The 20,565-nt window shown below is 36.9% G+C and overlaps 1 long non-coding RNA gene across 1 annotated transcript in view; it reads left to right on the forward strand.

Annotated features, from left to right (window-relative positions):
* The window catches only part of LOC112422982 (uncharacterized), a 196,859-nt gene that overhangs the window by 66,618 nt on the left and 109,676 nt on the right, over positions 1-20,565 (forward strand). The gene's annotated exons all lie outside the window — the stretch shown is intronic.

Here is a 20,565-nt window from a genome sequence, read left to right on the forward strand (position 1 = left end):
TGGTCTTCTAAAACAGTGTAGAGTAGGTGCTTAATAAATCTTTGTTGATGATTGACTAACTAGATGAATTTTTCTGGCCTTCTTTTTTCTAGACCATTTCCTGCCAAAGTCACCCATGGACATTTTTTCTTATGCAGAGTTCAGTTTATTTTAATTCTTAAAAATTGATTGACTTGCACATAATAAAATTAACTCAACTGAAATATTTGGCTAATTGGTCTGTCACTGTAGGAAATATAATCTGGCTAATAGATAGCTGCAAAAACCCTGAGATCTGTAAGTTCATTTCCATTTTTGGAACTAGAGTAGGAAATCAAGCTGAATTGCAAAAATCAGGTCTTTTATGATTTGAACTTCCATTCTTTGTATCTGAATCTCTCAGTTGATCTGAAAATTCTGGTAAATCATTAAGTTACCCTTTTTCCCAGCAGAACATTCTTCTTATATCATGCTGGGTTCCCACTGTCCCAGAATTTCCACTAGGGAATGGGTCAGATTGGAAGCAATGACCTGAACTGAGTGGGCAGATAGTAGCATTTTCTTCCCTTTCTATGCTAACAATTACATTAAATAAGTCGAGATTTCAGCTCTGGGTTAGGTTTGCTTATGCAGTCCTCTTTTGGCAGCAATCAATTTGTAGAATTTTCCTACTGAAAATGTTGATCTCTCAAGAAGCAAGTGATAGTGGACTGATGTTTATCATTTGTGCCTGTTAACAAACATTTCTCAGTTGTTGGCTATAATCAGGCTGTAGCTAAATTTTGGTTGATAACAAGAATTATGAAGCCTAAAGTATTAGGGAAACTGTTGAAAAAATCAATTAAATAGTTGTCTATTTTAAAACTACTATGTTTTAAGTTGTAAACTTCTGCTCATGCTTCAGCCAATTTGTAGATATTATTTCAGTAATCAGCAGCCCAGCTTGTTAAAATAATTAAATGTCAGTATTTCCTTCCTTCTCTATTATATTACTTTCAGTTCTAAGTTTCAAATGAGTGTTTACTTTTTCAAATGATGAACATAAAAGCCAACAACATTAGTACCCAAGGATGATGTTTTTATTTGCCATTGTTTTATTTCAACAGTAATTAAATGGAAGTAATATTTTAATATTTTACTCACGGATATTATTGGTTATGCTGGGAGCACAACAGAGTAAGTATTTAAAATTTTCATTCAAATGTTAAGTCTAGGCCTTGGAAAAGAGATATCAAAATATTAATACAATTTTCTTTTTCTTAAATGTTAATCTCTCTGATTTCAAGGAATATTCTCCTACACTATTTCATAAGATAGATGATGAATGAATAGATTTTAGTAAATTAAAAACTAAAAAACTGATTTAATAATCAACTTATCTCAAAAACCACAAAGTATGTGAAAACTTTCATTATTATTCACATTTAAGAGAATGCAAATACATGAAAGAAAAGACTTAGAGGGAGTATTGAGCAAGGTAAAGTCTGAGAGATGTAGGTAAAGGTTGTGTTGGGTTTTCACAGAGATGTTATTTTGGAAAGAAAAGAGAGCAGAAGAAAAATAATTATCTGTTGATAAGATATTATTTTTAAAACCCACTTTCATGATTTTTGGTTTTTGTATTCCCTATTGCTGGCTGCCTTAGAAATATTTTGCTCTCTGATGTCAATAGTGAAGTTTCCAAAATTACTAAAGATTTTCTTTTCATACTCCAAAAAGAAAAGAAAAAACATTTTTCCTCCTTTGATCCAAAGTAACTGAGACCAAATCCTCAACCAGCAAGACCTGTTTCATTAACCTTTACATTTCAGCTGAGAACAACAGTACACTTATATGTTAGAGTGTTTGTTCCTTAATAATCTCTAAACTAAAACAGTCACTATTTAAAATTTAGTGTAGTTGGCCAGGTGTGGTGGCTCATGCCTATAATCCCAGCACTTTGGGAGGCCGAGGCAGGCAGATCTCCTGAGGTCGGGAGTTTGAGACCAGCCTGACAAACATGGAGAACTCCCATGTCTACTAAAAATACAAAAAATTAGCCGGACATGGTGGCGCATGCCTATAATCCCAGCTACTTCGGAGGCTGAGGCAGGAGAACCGCTTGAACCCAGGAGACGGAGGTTTCGGTGAGCCGAGATTGTGCCATTGCACTAGGCAACAAGAGCAAAACTGTCTCAAAAAAAAAAATAATAATTTAGTTACAGTTACAATTTTTAGTTGTTTTTGTTAGATTTAAAGTAAACTCTGGCCGTATCTAACAGGTCTATAGTTCAATCTTGGGTGCACATGCGGAACTATTCACATGAAACTTAGCCTTCTCATAGTTTCTTTTTCCTTTGGTTTCAGTGTTTTCAAAGTACACTTGATTCTGCAGTTTTGAGCTACAGCTATTGAGCCAACTATCTCCAAAGCCATCCTAATCTCTTCCCCCATTAATACTAAAATGTGTGCTTGTTGAGGGATAAGATAATGTCTATGCCATTTTTGTTTGCCTGATGCTGGAGTAGCAAATAAGTTACATCTCTGTGTCAACTGCAACTAGATTGCTAGTAAATGCCTGCAGTGATGTATTGAAAAGCAATCTGAGGCTGTAGGACATAAGTGGAAAAGATAACTGTGTTTGATTAGCAATGTCTGCCATGGGCATAGGAAGAAAGAATAGCTCTAAAACAATGTATTTGTTATTCCTGTACCTGGTCTTAAGCAGGTGTCTGGAAGAGATTGGGACTTTATAAATGTTTGGTATATAGATGAATGAACTTCAGTTTTATTTGGACAACCATTTTATGCAGCAAGAAAACTCAGAAGTTCCTTTTAGTCCTAACCTTGAAAGTTTCCCTGTCACTCAGTGCAAAAACTGCTCCCTGGTTTTGTCAGATAAAATCAATGGTTCCCGGACCTCACCCAAACTAAACTTTCAAAATGTCAATCTACATAATTTACTTCTCACCAAAGTTACGTATTTGTCTTTGAGTGCTACTTGTTTCCTATGTATTTGAGTTAATAATATATGTAATCTAGTCACTTTACTTTTGTTGTTTCTATGCTCATGTTTGACCCTGGACTAATTAGGCTAAGCATGTTCTCTGTGATCTGAAGCTTATCTCTACAATTTATTTTCTTCCTCTGCATGGCCCTTTCCATAATACCAAAACCTGCTTTCAGGAAAAGGTCTGCTATAATATGATGCAATGCTTTTAAGATAATATGTTAACCTTCATAGGAACATTTTAAAAATGCCTTTTCTATTTATTTATTTATTTTTTTGATACAGTGTCTCGCTCTGTTGCCTAGACTGGAGTATAGTGGCACAGTCATAGCTCACTGAAGCCTTGACCTACTGGGCTCATGGTGGTAATTGCTCCTCAGCCTCCTGAGTAGCTGGGATCACAGGTCTGCACCACCATGCCCCACTAATTTATTATTATTGTTGTTGTTATTTGTATAGATGAGCCTCCCTATGTCTCCCAGGCTAGTTTCAAACTCCTGGGGTCAAGGGATCTTCCCATCTCAGTCTCCTGAAACACTTAGATTACAAGTGTGAGCCACCGCACCTGACCCTAATTCTTGAGTAAAAGTCTTTGTCTTCCTCCTTTGCATACGTTCTTTACAATTTCCTTAGACTCCATAATCTTTCATAATTAAGACAGCACTCATACATTCCTTTCAGTACAGTATCAATGAACCATTTATAAAAAAAGCAAACAAACAAATAGGACATCAAAAAATCTTGATCTAAATGCCTGATGATAATCTAAAAGGGATATTATTTTTGTCAATTAATAACACCTAAACACTTAGTTCAAAATATAAATAGACACGTTATTTATTCTTTCTAATGATTGCCCAAAATGCAAATAATAAAATCTACTTTATAAGCTGCGTTAGAATGAAACACATATACATACGGTTTAGCACAAATACAGTGCCTTGACTCTAATGGACACTCAGTCAATGATAGGTGCTATTATGACTTGTGCTAACTCTTATCTGTATCTCCAACATGTTTTCCCTTCACTGCTATGCCTATGAAAATGTCTCCTATTACTCCATCAAACCTTGAATATGTGTTGTGGTAAGGGAAGCATGAACATGACTATTTGAGCAGGTCCAATAAATCAACATCTATTTTTATCAACCAAATGTTTTATAAAGACTGAGGACAAATAACAAGTGATTGATTTGAATTTTACACAGTTTTCCTGACTGCATGATTTTTTGTGTGTGTCTGTGTGTGTGTGACCATGGTATACTTTTCAAGCAGAAGATAATGTTTTAAAAAATGTGGTTGAAAGGAAAAGAGACAAAACAATAAATCTATAAATCCAAAATGGTCCTCTAAGTAACCTGGCTGTATAAATCCACAATGATCCTCTGAATAATGAGAAATGGCTCTATAAATGCTTATAAGCATATGCCATTAACCTGTTTTGTTTCCCCATTTATTTTATAAGCTGCTTGAAAAGATATTTATAACTTCATAGTGCCTAGTGTAATGGAATACACATCATGAAATTTAGTAACTATTTTCTGAAGAAATAGAACAAACTCTCTACCAAATTTTGTGTTGCTTTTTCATAATATAGTTTTATCACTGGCATATGGCTACCTGCTGGGGACTACACTTCTCATCTTCCTTTGCAACTTGGTAAGGACACGTGACTACTTCTCACGATAGAATGTGAGTGGAAATGATGATGCTGCTTCAGCGTAACAGTGGTAAAGAAGGGAGTGTGTTTGCTTCATGCTCTTTTTCTGAGGACTCCACTGAGGGATGTGGAGACAGTAGCACAAGTCCCTTACCACTGCAAGCACTTACACTGAACTGTAATGGAGAAACAAATTCTTACTGAGTTAACATGCTAAAAATTTGGGGCTTGTTACCATGGCAAGCAGTTGCCTAGTAGTAAGCTCATTTTTCATTTGTATGCCCTAGCATTCCCTAAGCTCACAGCAAATTTGAGTTGCTTTCAACATCAAGCCTAATTCATAACTACACTGCTAACTTTGATTTTTACTTTTATCTCAAATTTCATCTAAACTATCTAAATTCTGACATCTTAATTACCTAAAGTTTTGACATGCCACATGTGAACAAATTTAGTGGAATATTAGTTATGCTGATGGTTGAAGATCTTCCTTTTGGCAGATCAAGACGGGCTGAAGCATGACCATCACACTATTGCTATACTTATTCTTGTCAAGCCTTTCTTCAGATTGTTGCTTGGAGTCATTGTATTTTTGATATTTTGGTATACGACTACTTTGTGGCCGATCATGACAGACAAAAGCCTGCTGCGTGAATTAGAAAAATTACTGTCTTCTGTTTTTCTACAGATACTCTCTGTAATAATAAAGCCACGATATTTATCAAACATGCCTGAATGAAAAACAAAACAAAACCAAACACTGAAAACAGAAGTTTTTGTTTGGATGGTGAAAAGAACTAAAAGAAATCAAAGAGTAAATGACTTCAAATTGGTATCTTTCAACTATAATTTTAGTAAGTTGCTCTTTGGAGCATTTGTATGTCATATTTTTCAAACATATTTTTTCTTTATAATGATAAAATAACAGTTATTTAGTCTTTCTCAAATCTAAATAGTTCTGTGGGAAAATACAATTGTCCATCACTGGACATGTTATGGGAAAGGCCCAGAACAATAAGTTTACTTTATTTTTAAACATACTTCAGCTTTGTGATACTGCAAATAAAAATCATCTTCCAAACCTGCTCTGACAACTTTCATAATATCTTTAAATTTTAGATTTAAAAATGTCAAATTATGTTATGTGCATAATTAAAATGTTTTAAGTCTTTTCATCCTTTTATATGAAGGTAGTTTTAACCATTTGCTATCCATCAAATATCAATCATAAGCAGAAACTCTCTGAAAACAACATTAATTCTAGGGACTAAAATAATTATTATGATGACTGTCACTTTAATTTAGAGTATAATGGTAATATACGGTGTGAGAGGGAAGAAGATCCAACTTTCTGGATTCAGGCAGACCTAGTTTGAGTACTTGCCACTACCTAGTAACATGACCTTGAGAAAGTTATCTAAACTTTTGGAATCAATTTTCTTACCAGTAAAAGAATGGATTAAAAATAATACATAAAAAGAATCCCTGGCGTATATTAGGTGCTCAATCATAACCACAATTAGCTCTTTTAGCCTTTAATTACATCTATATGTCTTGTCATGTGAGAGAAATATAAATATGATAATTTTTTTTTTAGTACTTTAGAGTCAGAAACCTGTGGTGTTAGAAAGAACTTTGTATCAGTCAGCTCTTTACACAATAATGCTATGTAACAAACCACCTCAAAATGCTGTGATTGGCAACAATGGAAATTTATTATCATGCTCTGAAGTCTGCAGGTCCACGGGTATATCTGATGTAGAGTAGGTTCATCTGCTTTAGATGGCAAAGTAAGTTGGGCTCAGCTCCAGGCTGTGCATTCAGCGGGTTCAAGTCTGTTAAATGTGTCTTTGATCTGGGGCCCAGTTGGAAGGACCAGCATCTACTTGGGATGAACGCTTCTTGTGCAAATCGGCAGGTGGAAGAAGCCTGCCAAACCATGCAAGCACATCTGCTAATTCTTCACTCTAAAGCAAGTGATAAGCTCAAGTGAAATGGGAAAGTATACTCATGATGGGTTTAGAGGAAAGTGGATATTTGTAGCACACTCAAAGTATCACCATTATTTCAGAGTATAGGGGGTAAAGGCAAGAATGAAAGCGGTTTAGGTCACCAGAATAGAAGAATCAAAAAGAGGGTGTTGCTAGACTTTAGTCATATTGCAGAAGAAACTGAATGAGATGAGGAATAGAAGGAAGGAGAAAGAGGAAAGAAAAGGACAAGGCAGTTCTGAGTTTTGAAATACAACAATGCTAAAGAGACAGACACTCAAAAGGGAAATGCTTTTAAAAGTAGCAGTTCTAAAAATGGCATGTGTATTTATCTGTCATGACAAGTAGAGACAGGTAGAGTACACTTATTCAAATGGGCTATGTGGGTTCAATATTCAGACTTATTCAGGCATACACTAGTTATTCTTGCACTATCTCTGGAAAAGATATATTGTTCATGTAATAAAATATATAACAAATTGAAAGCCAAGAAAATGATTAGTTTACATGAAATAAACTATTTTCACAAAATGTTAAACCCGTTTTGGCAATACCTATTAACACAAAACAGATGTGCTTATGTCTAATGACTCTATTAATTAAAACTGATATATCAGAGTACTCATTCTTTAATTAATTATGAGCCTTAGTTTCATTACTGTGAATACTGAGAAGTGTTTTCCTGAAAACATTAGTTTGAAAATATTTATTAATTTAGGCTTGTTATAAGCTCGAATTGTTTCTCCTAAGGAGACTAGATTAATGTAATTTTATAATAAAAAAACTACAATTAATTTTCATTTAAGTGTTCAATCAAAAATTGTCTAGTCACTGAAAATAAAAAGATGAATTTAAAATGAGAATGCCTGCCCTGAAGAAGCACAGAGAAAAAATACAATTGATACTTTTATACAACATGTTAGAAGCTGTAATTGGAGAATGTACAAAATATGCAAACCATTTGTAGTACATGGGACGTGAAAGTATCATCAGTGTGGTAGTGTTTGGGTTGAGTTGGAAGGACAGGAAGAATTTGGCTCTGTGAATCGTTAGTAAGAAGATTTCTGATGGAAGGAGCAGTGTATGCAAGGGCAAAGAGACATACAGATGGGATAGCGATTGTGGAAAATGAGTAATCCAGGAAGGCTGCTGTATCTATTTTGCGGGGAAGTGATAGGAGACAAAGTTGGAAGCATAGTTTGGAGTCAGAATTAATAGATGCATTCATTAGGCCGCTGCCTTTCCTACAGCTCTTCTCTGTCAGTTCCACCAAGATGACCAACCACTTTCAGTCGCACAAAAATGTTGAAAACTGTTTCCACTGGGAGCTTGAATTGAGCACACAGGTAGGGAATCTTGGGACAGCCATTTGCTGCCCTAAACCTGAAAAGTCAGCAAAGTTAGTCTTCTGAGATGGCATGACACAGATATAGTGACAAGTAGGGACAAAAACCAATGCGGTGTCAGGGAAAAGGAAAAAAAAAATGAAACAAAAGCCCAAAAAACAAAATGGAGGGTATCTGTCTTGGTTATAATGCTTCTCAGACTCTTACCCTGGGAGCCTGTGAGACAAGGGGCACTTTTGGCCTTGAGCCCCTAGAGAGTCCCCTTTGGTTTAAGTTAACCCACCTTTTGCTAGATTCAATCCAAATGTCTTTTTAAGTCAATTTCAAACTTGAGCCTTTGACAGGTGAGTGGCGGGAGAAGATTTACATTTTATAATTATAATAATAATATAATAACAACAGTGATGATAGTTCACATTTAGCGCCTACTGGGCTAACACAGTGCCATGTGAACACATTTTACAGGTATTAACTTATAGAGTTCTTTGAACAATCTAGTAAGTTAGATATTATTTTCAAATGTCATTTACAGATGGGTGAACTAAACTGAAATATGAAATAAGCCAATCTAACCTAAGGTTAGATTGATTGCTGATGCCAATCATCAGCACCACCTATTAGAAAGACTACTGTATTGGTTATGCAGACTGGTGAGTCAGCTGGTAGGTTGTTGTAACCCAAAAGTCACAGGCCAGCATGGACTGAATAGTAAAACAGGGTAATGGCAGTAGGGAGTGTAGAAAGGTAACTAATTTAAGAGCTATTTAGGACAGAGGACAACAGGACTAGGACAAAGCAGGAGGGAGAAAGGTAGTCAAGGACTTGCCCCAGATTTCTGACTAGAGTAAGACATACATAGTGGTGCTAGATCATGTCCTGAAAGAATGTGCATGTTATTGGAGGCTGGGAAGTCTCTGGGTGTGACACTGACTTTGGGATTGTGATATTTCCACATCTGAGACGGAGCCCCTAATGTCATCCATTGGCCTGTCTCCCTCCTGAGTTCCTCAGTCTTTCCTCCCTCAACTGCAACCCCAGGCCCTGGGTATATTATAGACTATAGATCTAGATCAATCTATTGGTCTCTTCATTTTTTTTTGCTTTCTTTTCCTCCTCCCCTTTCTCCCTCCTTCCTTCCTTCCTTTCCATCCATCCACCCCCATGTATATTCTCTTGAACTTGCTCTTTCCTTCCCCACAGATATGTAGATATTTCAAAGTCAAAAATATGTGGAGTGATACTCCATCCTACCCACATTCGGTTCTTCTGTTTTGTCATCCCTCATTGAGGCAGTGAATGGAGGACAGTGTTCTAACTGAAGGTGGAATGACCAACAGGAAAGAGGAACTAGTGAAAATAAGTAACATAAGGGATAATAATTATGCTCACTCACTCTGAATTATTTCGATAGCCTTCTGAGTGCTTTCCAGTGCTTCCTTAATAAAGTCGAAACTGTTTTGAACAGCAGCAAGTTGGTGGAGGTTTGGAGCCTGACGGCCCCTGCATGTGTTTCTTCCTGAGCCTCATTTCCTGACGCTTCATCACCTTCACTCATCTTTAACTCAGCTCCCCATCTCATACTCAGCTCTTGCACTCTCCACCTTGTGCCTTGAGCCAACATTGCCTTCACTCCCTGATGTACTGTCTTACCTTTCAGGCTATGCTTAACATTTACTCTTTCTTCTTTTGTAATATATCTTATTCATGTTTCTGGCTTCTACCTTGCTGGACCCTACTCTGTAGCTAAAATATAACAAAGACTTCTGTGAAGTTATCTGTTCATTTGCATTGCCCATACCTTTCATTCCATATTTGTGGTGCAGGGCAAATATTTAGTATGGCTGCAAATAGGATTTGGTTAATATAAGGTTCTAGCTCTTAGACAGTTTCAAATGATTGTCCCAGTCCTGACTCCCTGTAATAAAAAAATGATTCTTCTTTCTTTTCTCGTAGCATCCAGCTAGGGTTACCAACCATCCTGATTTGCTTAGGACTGTCCTGGATTAAGCACTGAGCATCCTACACCCCTGGCTTCTCAGTCTCAGACAAACTGGGATGGTTGGTCCCCTACATCCCCAGATGATCTTACCTATCCCTCATTTTCCCTTTTCAAGATCACGAAGCCTAGTTAAGGTACTTACTTCTTACTTTTCCCCTTCACTCTGGATTTTATTTCAATAGACTTATCATTGATTTTCAGTCATTCCAAATTAAAATCTAGACTGCCTTTGAACACCAGATTAATTTTCCTACAAGCCTTTTTTTGTAATGTCACTATTTTGTTCAAATACTTCCAATGCCTCCCTTTTACCCATTGAATAAAGCTTAAATGCCTTAGGCTGATATTTCATGCCCCGCCCCTGCATAACCTTTCACCAGCTGACCTTTCTCCCTTTGCTTTGGTGACTCAGGAGTCAGTATCTTTTAGAACTTTGTAGGCCTTATAATAAACAACTGTACTGTTTTTGTTAACTGTGACTTGGATTACTGAAGTGACTCAGTACAGATTTTTAGATAATAAAATCTGGATAAAACAATATTTTTTGTGTATCAATTCACATTTCTCTCCTTCCTATTGCTTGGCTGAATTAGAGTAGTTCTTAAAAACAAATTAATTTCTTTATATGAGAAGTTCAACTTAGCACAAATGTTAAGGCACATCCACTAGGAAAATAAACCGTAAAATAATCTGGAATTTAACAATTTTTAAAATAAGCCATAATTATTTTTCTAGTCATTTTCACTGACAAAAACTAATCCTGCTTTAAAAATTATTATATTGTTATTTTAAAGAGGGTTCGATTACTAATTACAACTTCTCTAATTTTGTGTTATTGTTCCTTTGATAGTGAAAAAAAGGCTCGTTTTATTTATGTGGCTTCATAGACAATTTTTAATGTCCTAAAGAAAATATCAGCAGACCGTGAAAACAATGTTCTCTACACCTCCCTTTTCTATGACTGAAAGGAAGTCTTTTGATCACTTTCTTCATGAGGAAGAATAACTTAGAGTTTTCTTCATTTATTCTAGGCTTCTGTTTTTTTTCTTCCCCTGGGATTTTCAGACTGTTTCTTCTCCTCATCTTTAGTTTTATTGATGGGTGTACTTTTGCCTGCTGAGGGGTCTGGGGCATCTCTATTTATAACCCTCCTAGCCCAGTCTGAACCCCGAGGATTCTGCTTGCTCCTGCACGGCTGCTCTCCTCCTTGTCAAGATTTTGGTGTAAGTCCAGTGTTGTCCTTCAAAGCAGGCAAGTGGCTATTAATGATGTTCTGTGCTTGCTAATATACATATGGCCATCCATCATCTCTTTGTCTTTTTGTTACTCAGATGCCAACAATCCAGGACCAGTCTCTGCTGTGGATTTCCCTCTATTTTAAGTGCATTTATCATTAAGAACAAAAATTATGTAAACATTTTTTGCTTTAGTATGAATTCACTGTTTTAAAATATTCTTAGGTTGGCATTGTGGTTCAAGTGAAAATGTCTTTGAGTTATATATTATTTCACTTTTAAACTCTGCTTTGTTAGAGTAAAAGTATGTGTCAACTACCCACTCTTCCTTACTTCCTCCATTGATAATGATCTATGAAGCCCTAGGACTAAACATCACACACTGTCCTGTAATAAGGGCTTTGGAGTCTGTGATGATTTTACAACATGACCACAAACATTTTGATTCCACTTATGCCATCAAGGCATAGGTTCTAGGTCTTCTCTCCTTGAATCTAGGTAGGCTTGTGAGTTTTGGCAAATAAAGAATGGCAAAAACGACCTTATGTGACTGCAAAGGCTAGGTCATAAAAGATTAGATGGCTTTTGTCTTATTTGCTGGAATACTTACTCTTGGAGTCCTTAGCTACTAGGCTGTAAGTCTGACTATCCTGAGGAAGCCATGATTTGAGGAAGCTCAAGCTATGTGAAAAGGCTACATGTGGTCATTCCAATTGTCAGTCCCTGCTCCGTATCAGATACCAAGCATGTGAATGAATAAGTCTCTAGATTATTCTAGCTTTAGACATTTAAGTATTTCTAGCTGAATTACTAGACATCTTGATGCAGAGATAAAGCCATCCCTCTAAAGCCTATTCAATTTTCTGACCTATAGATTCATGTTACTCCACTAAGTTTTAGGGCATTTTTCTTTTTTTAACTGCAGTGTCTCTCAGAGTCAGATGTAATGAGATTATTTAATTTCCAATTTTCAGTTTCCTCACCTGTAAACAGAGAACAGTAATGATAATTCTGTTATTGGCCTTTTTTTTTTTTTTTTTTTTTTTGAGAATTCAGTGAGAGAATGCATGTAATTGAGCCTGAGGAATTCAGTTCATGGTAACTATCATTACCATTATAGGCAATAATAATAAAAAACATTTTCTGCCTTTAGTGAACCTAATAATTGCTTTTTAAAAAATTGTGGTAAAATACACACAATATAAAATTTATCATCTTCATTATTTTTGTGTGTGGTTCAATAGTATTAAGTATATTCACATTGTTGTGCAACCAATCTCCAGAACTGTCTTCATTTTGCAAAACTGGAACTTTATAGACATTAAACAACAACTGCCATTATCCCTTCCCTCTGACCCCTGGCAATAACACTTCTATTTTCTGTCTCTATACATTTGGCTACACTAAGTATCTCATATAAGTGGAATGATACAATTTTTGTCTTTTGGTGACTGGTTTCACTTAGCATGATGTCCTCAGGGTTTATCCACATTGTAGCATGTGTCAGAATTTCCTTCCTTTTTAAGGCTGGATAATATTTCATTGTATTTACATGCCATATTTTGTTTACCGATTCATCCTTTAATGAATGCGTGTGTTGCTTGTACCTTTTGGTATTGTCAATAATGCTGCTATGAACAAGGGTATATAAACATCTCTTTGACAACCTGATTTCAAATTCTTTGGGTATATATTAAGAAGTGGAATTGCTGGATCATATGGTGATTATGTTTTTAATTTTTTGAGGAATCAACATATTTTTTCTGTAGTGGCTGTAATATTTTTCTTTCCCACCAACAGTACGTAAGGTTCTAGGTTTGCCACATCTTTACCAACATTTGCCACTTCCTGTGTTTTCTTTTTAACAGTAGCCCTCCTAATGGGTATGAAGTGTGTCTTGTGGTTTTGACTTGCAAGTCTCTAGTGCTTAGTGATGTTCCGCATATTTTCATGTGCTTATTGTCCATTTGTTTATCTTCTTTGGAGAAATGGCTATTCAAGTTCTTTGCCCATTTTAAAATCTGATTGTTTTGTGTTAAATTGTAGACATTCTTTATATATTCTGGATATGAACTCCTTATAAGATATATAATTTGCAAATACTTTATCCCATTCTTTGGGCTGCCTTTTTACTCTGTTGATTGTGCAATGGTTGCTTTTAAGCAAATATCCTGATATATTATTAATTCAGTCTAAATCAAGATTTGGAACTGTATCATCAAAAATGTAAATATGACAGTGGAATTAACCTTGAATCAAGAATTATTCTCACTTTAAATCAGGCTTCATTTCAAGATTAGCAGGATGGATAGTTTTGATGAGAAAATCAGGTAAGCAAAGTAAAATTCCTTACTAATATAATTTATATTTTCAGGAGCAAAGAAATATTCTTCAGATTTTGGGATTTTGTTAGTCAGCGCCAGCTCCTAGTGAAAATGTTCAGTGTCTATCAAATGCTGTGCTGGTATCCTTATTGTAACTCACAGAGGCCATTGCACTGACTTCTACCCATCATGCCTTTCAACTTGTTGACGGAAAACTTCTGTAGTCTCTGTTGTAGCCCTTAAACCATATGCAGTAACTTAGTGTAGTAGTGATTGATCTTATTTTGGCTTCAGGTGCTGATATATAGCTGAAAGATCAGTTTTTTCAAGGAATTCAGTTTACTTTTCCTTGGTGTTGCCTTGTACTTGTATACCTCAAAGTATATTTTAATTGGTCACTTGAAGTTTTCTTCATCCAGGTATCTGTAAATCTCCATTAGATGCTTGGAATAAAGATTTATGTTCATTTCAGATGCACCAGTTAGGAAATGACTTCCTTAGTTAGGTAGAAGTTAGGCAATTCTATGTAGGATTTTTAAAAAATAACAGAAAATTTCAAAAGAGGTTTAAAACTCACTAGTCTGTGGGCAACATCTTGACCTTTTGACACATGAGATACAGTGAATTAAGCTTAATATACACATATTGGGGCACCAGTCAACAAAAATTATTACCATAAACTTAAAATTTCATCCATACCTCAACCCTTTAACAGTAAAGTGACATCTACTCTTTTGAGCTTTTGAACATTGGATGGATGAGGATGATTTGTTAGATTTTGATTTAAATCCTTACTTGTATGAAGCTAATTCTTAAGAGGTTCAATTTAATTTCTTTCAGATTTTAAGTCTCTGAACCCATAAAATACTGAAAGGTGCATTAAATGTATGTTTACCTTGAGAAACTACTAGAAGGATATTAGAAACAAATATTTGTAGGTTGGAAAGAGGCAACAGGAGCCAAGAAACCTGGATTCTAGGTCTGCTTCTGTTAGTAATTATCTCTGTGACCACGGGAAGGTCACTCATACTTTCAAGCTGTCATTTTCCTAGTTTATCTAAGCTCGTGTAAGGCTCTAACATTTAATTTTCCTATATGTCTATAAAAATTACAGAAGAAGGTAGGTAGATGCTTTTCCACTTATACACAAACACACACACATGTGTGTGCACACAATCCTCCTTATTTTATCTTACCTTACTCATGTCAATTGTTAGCTCTGTCAGCTCATTTTAAATAAGAGTATACAAATAGTGCTTACTTGCTTATTTATATATTACACTCAGAGAGTACATTATGATGAATCCATTATGGATACAGAATGAACAGAATGAAAATAATGTAGTTTCTGTCCCTGACAGTCATAATTTTTGAGGCATATTTGCATTACTCTGGCAGGGCATCAAGTAATAGCCAAATGTATCAAAATAATAAAAAATGGATATTAATATAAAAAAGGGGAAGTGATGACTTTTCAATATAATTGAATATGGATATTAATTTCATCATGACAAAGAGGATGGTGGCAATTCTTTTTTGTTATTAATGTCTAGATAATATCCAGAGGAAAGTGATCAGAAAGGAGAAAAGGTTGAGAATCACTGGCATGAGTGGAAAGGTTAAAATAATTAGGAAGTTTAGCCTGGATTGGAGAAGACTTGGGGAAATTGATGACTATCTGATAGTAATTAAAGGAATGCCATTTAGATTTGGGAGGTAAATCCAAGACCAGAAGGTGGACATTTGGTAAATTCAATTTAAGTTTCATGGAAATAGAGTTTTATTCAGTACAAGGAAAAACTTTCTAGCAATTGAACACTCTGGTAATAGTTTTGGCTGCCTTTTAAGACACACCATTTTCCATAATGAGAATTGTTTGAACAGACATCGGCTCAGTGCACAAAACTCAAATGGCTTGCCAGGCAGGTAAACTAAAGAGGCAAGGTGGGTCAGTTGAGGCAAATGAGCAGTGTATGTTCCATTGAAAGTTTGCCAGATCTGACTTTTCTAAAGAAACAAGAAATCAGAATTTTTATGTTAGTCTTTTGATATATACATGTTGGCTTATTTATTTTTTACAAACTTTGTGGGCTGACTAAACAAGATCCATCTGGTTTGAGCATAGACAAATCATCTAGTTTGATCTTTGAACTCTATTTCTGATACTTAGTAGACATGTGGTCTGTAGGCCAATCACAGAACTGGGTGTATGGGGGGGGGGAAACACTACAAGGTTGGAGGATCAGGTCAAACTTAAGGAATGAGCAGGATTTACAATTAACTTATGCTGCAAAGCCACCTGGTACACTAACCTTTGCATATGCATAACTACATAGGAAGAAGAATGACCTGTCCCAACAACATCTGTAAAGAGAAATGATACAAGACTTTGGGTGTTTCCCCAGTCAAAGCTTGCAAGTAAACTAGGTAAAGATAGAATGGGAAGGAAAAAGTTCAAATAGATTCTCTAAATCTGCATAGTGCTTCAGGAATGAAGACTGAGGATTCAAGGGCAACCAATTTGGATTAATACAACTCAAGGATCAGCTGCCCATATTTTCCTGATTTCTTCATTCTTGTGGAGTCCTTTAGTACTTACAATTCTTTACTGTCTAAATAAAATGGCACTATTTCCCTTTCCACTGGGAATACAGTGCCTTCTCCCGAATCCCCACCAAACCTCAGGGCTTATTTCCTCAGTACTTTCTTTTGCTTTGTGACTCAGGTCTTGCATGCAGTGGCTGTCGCTCCTCTTAGCCCTGTGTCAATCCACATAGGGATGGAACAGTGGGAACTATCAGGACGGGTGCCATTTAAAGGCAGGATAGGGTTGGTTTAGTTGCTACCAAGTGCTAGTCAGTTGTTGCCATATGATAACGCAGAACTTTTCTTTTTCCATTGCATCATAAGTGAGGCAGTTGCATCAAATTTTTTCACGAGCCTTGGAAGAAATACAGGGAGGTTATATCCCAGAAGAACCAGTGGCTTAATATTGAATATTAGACCTCCCTCTACCAAAAAGGTCCCCAGTCCCCCAGTGGACTGCTCTGTCGTCTAGGTTTCTAAGATCTTCTCCTCTCATTTTCTCCTCTTCCTTCTTACCTATTCATAGCTCTTCTTCCTCAACCTCCACGTTTAAGTTTTCATGCTTCCTCATGAAGTTCAACTCCTTCTTCCCCTTCCTTACATTTCACCCAGTTCTATGTTTGCTTATTCAAAACCTCGTAACATTACTTGACTAAACAAGGGTTCTACACTTCAAATGTAGGTGTTTTAATCACATGTAACACTTGCCCGATCTTTGTAATGACTATCTCTTTTCTTTCATGAGATCCTATTCTTAGGTATGACCTCCTCCCACACCAGCTATGTAAGTGAAAAGTGGCCGTAATAGCTTTGTCTTGCTCCCTGCTATTAATTTAAATGTTCCTCCTGGAAAGTTGGAATATTAAAAAGTCAGCTGTTTTTGCTGTAAATTGTATTTTTTTTCTTCAAGTACACATAGCACATGTAAATTTATTTTACAAATACTTTGAAGCAAATAGGGACCTCTGCTGCCTAAAGTCTGCTGAAAGTGGTTAGATCCCAGTAGGCCTTGAAAAGACTGCATACTGGGAAGGTGTTTGAGGTGTAGGAGAAGATCCAAAGGGGAAGCCTGAGAAGCAGATGTCATGGGGAGAGGGAAATGTGGAAAGGGAATATAGACTTTCAGGTCCAAGAAAATAACAGTGACCAAAATTGTTGAAATATTGAAGAAACCCTCCTCTTTTTCTTCCCATGTTTCAACTTTAGCCAAAAGAAGTAGACTCTTTCATGCTTTTTCTCTTCCAACTTCCTTTCCTCTCTGACTCACTTGTATTTCATGCATAATCCAAATTACTTTTAGATTTTGGAGGGAAGACAAATGTAACCTCTACCTGTTTTAGAGGTTTTAGCAGGGGCTTTAACAAAAATATTAACAAGAGTAAAAGAGTTTATTAATGCACATAGAAGATACCACACACGATAATGCTCAGGGAAAAGTGACTCAAAGTGGCGGCTCAGAGCTCTGGCTTTTGTAGCAAGTACAGTAAAGAGCAACACATTTGTAGAAAAATGACAAAACAAAGGAAAATGGTTTTTAGGTTTCTAAGAGTGGGAAGCTGTGGGAAAGGAAATATATGGGAGGAAAGTGTAGAGGAAAGTTTGTTTTCGAACTCCTCTGGTGCTGTTTCTGGGTTAGGAGTCCAGTGTCATCTCCTCTAAAGGAGAAGTTATATCCCTCCTTTAGGCAGAAAACAGGGTAGGCAGAGAGTCGTTTTCTTTTTTTTTTTTTTTTTTGAGACGGAGTCTCGCTCTGTCACCCAGGCTGGAGTGCAGTGGCCGGATCTCAGCTCACTGCAAGCTCCACCTCCCGGGTTCACGCCATTCTCCTGCCTCAGCCTCCTGAGTAGCTGGGACTACAGGCGCCCGCCACCGCGCCCGGCTAGTTTTTTGTATTTTTTAGTAGAGACGGGGTTTCAGTGTGTCAGCCAGGATGGTCTCGATCTCCTGACCTCGTGATCCGCCCCTCTCGGCCTCCCAAAGTGCTGGGATTACAGGCTTGAGCCACCGCGCCCGGCCGAGACGTTTTCTTTAATTTTTTGCATCTTAATTGCTTCAGCCCCAAATAATTTTCATGTCATAGAGGCATGTTTTGGGGTAATATATCCTGGTTTCCCTCAGTGTCCCCAAATCATAGCAAGTTCCTTTCTGACTTGATTCTAACTTGTTTTTGGAACTTTCTGCACTCAAATACAGTGAGCTTTTTTCTTTGCTCCCTGTAAGTACACTGTAAACCATACAGCTCATTACCTCTCAAAGTTGGGTTCTTAGAAGCAACAGCTGCATCACTTGGGAGCTTTTAACAAATGCCAATGCTTGGGCCCTATCCCAGAGGGATGAATCAGACACTGTGTGGGCAGGGCCCAGAAATCTGTGTTTTAATAAATCCTTCAGGAGATTTTAATGTATGCTCAAGTTTAAGAGATCAAGCCTAGCCTTCAGTTAGTCCTGCTATGCCTTTGATTAAGCTGTTCAGTTTGAGATTTGCTCTATGAACTTGGCCAGCCTCCATTGATGGGGAAGCTAGAATTCAGCCTCAGATCTGTGCCTGGTTTTTCAATCCAGTTTATCAGAGAGTTCTGCACTTTGAGCAATAAAATAAATACTGTGCTTCATTTTTCTCAGCTCTTTATGTATAGTCTCAGAATTTTGACGCGAAAGAGTGTTAAGATTTGGATATCAACTTCCATCCCAAACCTCCTCCAACCTGGTATGTTGGCTAATAGTTTTAATTCCTTAGAAGAGATTTGGCTGTGAAATGGGAATAGGGAATAAAGGACATAAGGATAAGAATAATGTTAAAAGGTAATAAGAATAAGGAAAAAAGGTAACAAGCTGATATTTTTAACTTAAACAGTGGAGGATGTTCAGTCCTAGAAGATCAATCTTGATTTACTCAGCAGCTGCTAGTGCAAGAAATCATGGATAGGACATAGCACTACAAAATGTAATGCCAGGTAATTGTATAGATACTTTTGTTTTGGAGCATTTAATTCATGTCTGTGGTCTTATACACACCATTTTTACACACAATTACATACCTTGTAATTGTAGTGTGCTTGTGAGGGGTATCTCTGGTTAGGATGTTGGACACAGAAATTTACTTTGAAGCTCTTTGATGCCAACACTGTGGCTAAGAATATCATGAGAACCACAGAAGATGCTGGTACACAAGACCACTTTAAGTTCACATTTCTCTCACCTCCCTCCAGTAGAGAAAAGGAGTAAGATTGAGGATGACATTACATTTATATGGTTTCAGTGGGAGCCACTGTGTTAATACAATACAACCTTTTTACTTGAACATTGATTGATCTTGGGTTGAGCACCTGACCCATATGGGGAAAACTGTGCTCTTGTTCAAAGGGTCAGGTCTAATTCCACAATATCACATGGCATGAATTTAGTGGTTCTCAAATTTTAACAAACACCAGAATTACACAGAGTGCTTGGTAAAGTAGATTTCCGAGCTCCACTCCCAGAGTTTCTGATTTGAGTTGGTGTGGAGTCACGTCCATGTATCTGCAATTCTGACAAATTCCCTGCTAGTGCTAATGCTTCTGGTCTAGGAATCACACTTGAGGAATCAGAATCATTGGTTTAAAGACTAGGCTTTATTAAAAAAGAAAATTACAAGGACAGGATTAGCTGAGAAGGTCTAGTCTTTTTCCTCTCTTTTTCTCACAGAGAGACTTCCCAGGGCCAGGATACTATACTGGACAGGCAATGTGGAGTTACCCATGTTCCATTAGGGGGACTTCATGCTCCTGGGGGTGTTCCTCTTATAGAAAAATTATGAGGGCAACCATCAGTGAAGGATAACCAGTGTACTTTGGTGCTAGACAATGTGGATTTGAGCACCAGCCCTTTACATCAGGAATTTAGTAATCCCAACTGTCTAACACTTGGGAACTTGAGAGATAATGGGAGTTATCACCTACAGAGAGAAGGGAGTGCAGCAGCCCCTACTGAGAAAAGAAAGGGGGAATCGTCCTTTCACCTTTCCCCCCACTGTCCTGCCCTCCTCCAACTCTGGTCCTAGCTGGTTCATTGTTCAGGCAATTATAAAGGAGCTCTCAGGATCACTTTTGGTAATTCTGCTCACCACATGACACATGCTATCTACTTCATACCCAAGCCTCTGATTCTACTAATTTTACTAGGTGTAGATAACTGATCCAAATTGGGCTAACCAATGTCTTTCCGTGAAAGTTGATTTCAGAAAAAACAACAATAACAACAACAAAAAAACACTATTTTATCTGTCTCTTGAAACTCACAGAATATAAACCCAGGTGCTGTTGTCATTGGCTATTTTCAGCCATGGGGCCCAGGAAACCCAGCAATCTTGTCTGAAGAGGGAGAGAAGAAGTAAGCCCACTTTTAGAGCAGTGGAAAGAAGATGTAGGGTGGGAAAAAGACTGGGAAGTATTTGAGTTTCTGCTTCCTGTAGTTTCTG

The sequence above is a fragment of the Macaca nemestrina genome, chromosome 14 (assembly GCF_043159975.1).
Source record: "Macaca nemestrina isolate mMacNem1 chromosome 14, mMacNem.hap1, whole genome shotgun sequence".
NCBI lineage: Eukaryota > Metazoa > Chordata > Mammalia > Primates > Cercopithecidae > Macaca > Macaca nemestrina.